We start from the raw sequence: 6,912 nt of genomic DNA on the forward strand, positions 1-6,912 counted from the left end.
AGTTTGAACCATAAGGTCGGCAGTTCAAGCTCACCAGCCGCTCCTTGGAAACCTTATACAGGGTCGCTATGGGTTGGAACCGACTTGACAGCACTTAGCAACAACAAATAACAACTGGTCTCTTTGTTCCACATAATTTTCTGTGCTGAGTTAAATTTTGTTTGTGGGTATTCTTATAATTTTCATCATTGTTGTTACTTTAGTGTTTAATAAATCTTTATGATTTTCCTTTTATATTTTGATGAAAAGGTTTATTAATTTTAAGGTTGCCCTGTCATCTACTAATTTCTGCCCAAATTTGAAACACTCTATCTGGTAGCATAGTGGTTACGAATCGGGCTGCGAACCTTAAGGTCAGCAGTTCGAAACTACCAGCCGCTCTGCGGGAGAAAGATGAGGCTTTCTACTCCTGTAAAGATTTACACCCTTGGAAACCCTGTACAGGGTCACTATGGGTCGGAACTGACTCGATGGCACTTAACAACAACAACATTCTCTCTTGAATTGACTTGATTTCCTCTCTACTTGGAAGTTTTGTAACTACATTATTTAGTCTCTCTTTTTACTTTGTAATTGTCACAGTTTATAAATTGCCATCTCTGATTCTCTATTTCCAATTCTGTAGGCTTGCTTTACTCCTGGTGTAGCCCTGTAGGATAAAGTACTGGACCAGAAGGTCGATTTGAACTACAAGATCAGTGGTTCAAACACTTCAGGAATGGAAATAGGAACAGCAGAGAGGAAGAAGGACAACTATTATTGTATGGAGGGGCTTGCAATCATTGAGATGAAAACAAAGTGTGTAATTTTTTTTAATAATAAACTGATGCTCTTGTCTGTAAACCTTCACTCAATTCACAATAAAAACTTTAAAAAATGTATAGTTATAGATGGAGGATAGATTAACAATAGCTTTACATTTTGATCTTTTTGTTTAGTAAAGGTTTCTATGATTGTAAAACAGGACTTTGTGACTTACTCTTGGATAATAAACCACACAGGGGAAAGAGTTACTGATTCTTATAATACTTAACCAAACACTTCATGGGATTGGTTTACTGGGTTTAAAGCCTTGGGATGATAGTCTCTTGGGACAACTCAGTTAATTGGCATAACATAGCCCCAAAAGATAATGTTTTACATTCTAGTTTGGTGAGTAGCATCTGGGGTCTTAAAAGCTTGTAAGTGGCTATCTAAGATACAACTATTGGTCTCTACTCATCTGGAACAAAAAAGAATGAAGGAAACCAAAGGCTCAAATTAGCAATCAGTCCACAGGAGTAATAGCCCACATGAACCAAATCCTCATCTAGCCTGAGATCACAGCTAGATAATGCCTGTCTACCACTACAGACCATGCTGTCCCCTACTGGAAACCCTCCCATCTGTCATACCTTTGAGATATGCAAAGTTGGTTTGGACCACAAGGTTGGTGGTTCAAGTTCACTAGCTGCTCTTTAGAAACCCTATACAGTGTCGCTATGGGTTGGAACCAACTCAACAGCCCCTAACAACAACCTGGAACTAAACACAAAATGCAGTGGTGATTAGAACTCTTATTAACTGCATCTATCTGAAACAATATTTCTTGTAGCTGTGTAGCCCCAAGATAACACTGATTTGGTGAATGGTTGCAGATTTATAAATCAATATATCAATCAGAATCCTTTGTTACTTAGTTTCCTGACTGGTAGTAAGAACAGGTCAGATAGATAAAACCACGTATCTACTTAGTTCCTTGGGATTCTTGGGAGGTCAAGTTCAGGAAGGAGGAAAAGAGAAAAGGTAGAACTCTTTGTGATTCTTACCAGTATCTGCTCTTTATTAAATTCTTAAGGCTGTTTAAGATTCTGCAGACTGTTTGTTGTTGTTGTTGTTAGGTGCCATAGAGTCGGTACTGACTCATAGCAACCTTATGCACAGTAGAATGAAACACTGCCTGATCCTGGGCCAACCTCACTATTGTTGCCACGCTTGAACCCATTGATGCTGTCACTTTGCCAATCCATCTCACTGGAGGTTTTCCTCTTTTTCTCTGACTCTCCATCCTACCAAACATGATATCCTTTTCCAGCAACTGGTCCCTCTTGACAACATGTCTGAAGTATGAGAGACGAACTTTGGCCATCCTGACCTCCAAGGAGCTCTCTGACTGCACTTTGTCCAACACAGATCTGTTGGTTCTTTTGACAGTCCATGGCACTTTCAATATTCTCCTCCAACACCATAACTCAAAGGCATCAATTCTTCTACAGTCTTACTTATTCACAGTCCAGCTTTCACATGCATATGAGGATATTGAAAATACTATGGCTTGGGTCAGGCGCATGTTAGTCCTCAAGCTGACATCTTTGCTCCTCACCACTTTAAAAAAGGTCTTGTGCAGCAGATTTGCCTAATGAAATAACGTCATTTGATTTCTTGACTACTGCTTCCATGAGTGTTGATAGTTGATTCAAGAAGAATGAAGTCCTTGACAACTTCAATCTTTTCTCCATTGATAAGAATGTTGTTTTTTGGTCCAGTTGTGAAGATTTTTGTTTTCTTTACATTGAGATGCAATCCATACCAAAGGCTGTGCTCTTTGATCTTCATCAGAAAATATTTTGTCTTCTTCACTTTCAGCAAACAAGGTTGTATCATCTGCATATCGCTGGTTGTTAATGAGTCTTCTTCCAATCCTGATGCCACATTTTTCTTCATAGAACCAGCTTCTCAGATTCTTTGCTCAGCATGCAGGTTGAATACATATGGTGAAAGAATACAACCTTGTTGCACACCTTTCTGAACTTTAAATCATTCAGTGTCCCCATGTTCTGTTCGAACAACTGCCTCTTGGTCCAGGTACAGATTCCTCATGAGCACAATTAAGTGTTCCAGAAAACTCATACTTCGCAATATTGTCCATAGCTTATCACGATCCACACAATCGAGAGCTTTTATGTAGTCAGTAAAGCATATCTTTATTGACTACGCAATAACATCTTTCTGACATTCTCTGCTTTCAGCCAAGATCCATTGGACATCAGCATTGAAATCCCTTGTTCCACGGCCTCTTCTGAATCCGGCTTGAACCGCTGAAAGTTCTCTGTCAATGTATGCTTGCAGGCATTTCTGTATTACCTTTAGTAAAACTTGACTCGCATGGGATATTAAAGATATCGTCCGATGATTTCTGCATTCCGTTGGGTCACCTCTCTTGCTTGCTTTCTGCTTAGTCTGGATCTTGCATCTGGCTGGTCCTCCAACTTCTGCTTCTTTGGACTTGAGCCAGCAACTTGTTTTATCATCTGCCTGACTGTATGCCAGACCTGTCTGCCTGCCTGCCAAACCTGCCTGCCTTAGTTCATCTAACCCAGACTTGGGGGATTTTTCCACCTCTACAACTGTGTCATTTCCTTGATATAAACTTCTCCATCTATATATTTACATACATACACACATATATGTACAAATGTAAGTTTCACTGCTTTGACCTCTCTAGAGAACCCAGCCTAAGACAGCACCTAACAACATCATCAGTCTGTTGTCCATTGTCAGCATCAAGTACAATCATTGAAAGTATCTAATGGTGAAGTTTAACTTTGATTCAGGTACACTGCCTGCCCTGCCTGCCTTTTTTGAACGTTTTATTGTGGTTTGGGTAAAAGTTTACAGAGCAAATTGATTTCCCATTCAACAATGTTCACACATTTTGTTTTGTGACATTAGTTGCAATTCCTTCAAAGTGCAACAGTTCTCTTCCCACTTTCTACCTGGGTTCCCTGTTTCCATTTGCCCATCTTTCCTACCCATTCTTGACTTCAGGACTTTGTTTTGGAGCAAATTCTGGCCTTCTTTTTCTTATTTTTTTCTTTACTCTTCCCTTTTTCATTTTCTCTTTTTTTTCCCCCCACCTCCTGAGTTTTTGTTCTTTCCATTCCCTTTTTATTATTATTTTATTCTTTTGGTCTCAATTTTTATTGTTCTGAGGAGCATATTTCTTACGGGTGTGGATATTCACTTCACAGGCCTGTCATTTGGCTGAAAAGTGATGTCCAGGAATCGGTTAAGTTTCAGGTTTGAAAGGTGTCTAAGCACCACAGTCTTGGAGCTTCTGCAAATCTCCATCAAACCTGTACATATGGTCTTCTTTATGATTTTGAATTTTATTTAACATTTTTTCTCCCACTATACCAAGGATCTTCTATTGAGATTCTAACCAGAGCTGCCAATAGTAATAGCTGGGCACTATCCAGTTCATCCCATCACTCGTTTGTCAGTCTGTTGTACTGTGGTGGATTGTGTGTTGCTGTGATTCTGGAAGCTATGCCACCAGTATTTTAAATACCAGCAGGGTCAGCCATCATGGACAGGCTTCAGATGAGCTTCCAGACGAAGACACACTAGGAAGAAAGAGAGATGGACTACTTCCAAATAGTCACCGAAAACCTTATGAATAACAGTGGAACACTGTCATATAGCACCAGAATATTGAAACATGATGAAGAGCACCAGGCTTTGTCAGATATAGTGCCAGAAGATGAGCACCTCAAGTTGGAAAGCACTCAAAATACGACTAGGGAAGACCTGCTTCCTAAAAATAGAGTTGACCTTGATGATGTGAATGGAGTAAAACCTTTAGGTCCTTCATTTCCTGATGGGACACAACTCAAAATGAAGGAAACAGGTATAAATATTTACTAATAATCAGAACATGGAATGTATAAAATATGAATCTAGGAAAATTGTAAAATATAAAAACTGAAATGGAATGCATAAGCATTGATATCCTAGGCATTGCTGTTGTTAAGTGCCATCAAGTCAGTTCCAACCCATAGCAACCCTAAATAGGATTTCTATCCTAAGCATTATTAGTAAGCTGAAATGGACTGGTATTGGCCATTTTGAATCTGAAAACCATATATGGTTTACTATGCTGGCAACTGCAAATTGAAGAAAAATGGCATTGCATTCATCATCAAAGAGAACTTATCAAGATCAGTTTTGAAGTACAGTGCTGTCTGTGATAGGATAATAACCATATGCCTGAAGGAAGACCAATTAATACCACTATTATTCAAAGTTATGTACCAACCACTACAGCCAGTGATGATGAAACTGAAGAATTCTACCAACTCCAGTCTGAAGTTGATCAATCATACAATCAAGATGTATTGAAATGCAAAGGTTGGAAACAAAGAGGAAGGATCAGTAGTTGGAAAATATGGCCTGGGTGATAGAAATTATGCTAGAGATTGCATGATAGAATTCTGCAAGACCAATGACTTCGTTGCAAATATTTAAGCAACATAAAAGATGATTATACACATGGACCTCATCAGTTGGAATAGGCAGGAATCAAATTGACTACATCTGTGGAAAGAGCTGGTGGAAAAGCTCCATATCATCAGCCAAAACAAGGCCAGGGGCAGACTGTGGAACAGACCATCAATTGCTCATATGCAAATTCATGCTGAAGCTGAAGAAAATTAAAACAAGTCCAAAAGAAGAAAAATGTGATCTAAACATATCCCACCTGAATTTAGAGAACATCTGAAGAACAGATTTGATGCATTAGACACTAAAAACCAAAGGTCAAAAGATTTGTAGGATGACATCAAAAATATGATACAGAAAGAAAGCAAAAGGTCATTAAGAAGACAAGAAAGAAGGAAAAGACCAAAATGTATGTCAGAAGAGACTCTGAAACTTGCTCTCCATCATACAGATACTAAAGCAAATGGAAGAAATGAGGAGGTAAAAGAGCTAAACAGAAAATTTCAAAGAGCAATTCAAGAAGACAAAGTGAAATAATACAACAAAATGTGCAAAGATCTGGAGTTATAAAACCAAAAGTGAAAAACATGTTCAGCATTTCCCAAGCTGAGGGAACTGAAGACAAAATTCAAGCCTCAACTTGCAGTATTGAAAGATACTCTGGTCAAAATATTGAATGATGCAGACAGCATCAAAAGAAGGTGGAGGAAATACACAGAGTCACTGTACCAAAAAGAAATGGTTGGTTGATGTTCAACCATTTCAAGAGGTAGCATATGATCAACAGTTAATGATATTGAAGGAAGAAGGCCAAGGTGCTTTGAAGGCATTGACAAAGAACAAGGCTCTGGGAATTTTTGGAATACAAACTGAAATCTCTAAATAAACTGACGAAGCATTGGAGGCAATCACTTATCTATGTCAAGAAATTTGGAAGGCAGCCACTTAGCCAACTGACTGGAAGAGATCCGTATTTGTGCTCATTCCAAAAGAAGTGGCCAAATGGATCTTGGTTGAAGCAGAGAATACCAGAAAAATGTTTACCTGTGCTTTACTGACTATGTAAAGGCTTTTGATTGTGTGGATCATGATGAGTTATGGACAACATTGCAAGAAGTATGAGTATTCTGGAACACTTAATTGTGCACATGAGGAATCTGTACATAGACCAAAAGGCAATTGTTTAAAGAGAACGAGAGCACACTGAATAAATTTTTTCCGCAGTTCTTTCAACTTGGGAAATGCTGAACATGTTCTTCCCTTTTGGTTTTATAACTCCAGGTCTTTGCACATTTTGTTAGGAAATTAGGAAAAGTGTGCTCCAGGATTGTATTCTTTCACCATACTTCATCATCACTTACTAAATTAAAGCCTTCTTTAAGTGATTTGATATTGTCTGATGTTTCCAAGGCAATAAGGTGTTATATTAATTTATTGTACATGGTCAAAAAACAAAACAATAAACAATGCTACTAAGGTTCTAGTTCATAAATGCACAGGTTTAGTTCACACAAAAGGTGCTTTAATGTGTCTGTGCAGTCAAGTTCTCTCAGCAACACTTATTTTAGCCTCATTACAGTATCTCTGGTAGCTTAGTGGTTACAAATTGGGCTGCAAACCGCAAGGTCAGCAGTTTGAAACTACCAGCTGTTC

Source organism: Chrysochloris asiatica, unplaced genomic scaffold (genome assembly GCF_000296735.1).
Source record: "Chrysochloris asiatica unplaced genomic scaffold, ChrAsi1.0 scaffold00003, whole genome shotgun sequence".
NCBI classification, from domain to species: Eukaryota; Metazoa; Chordata; class Mammalia; order Afrosoricida; family Chrysochloridae; genus Chrysochloris; species Chrysochloris asiatica.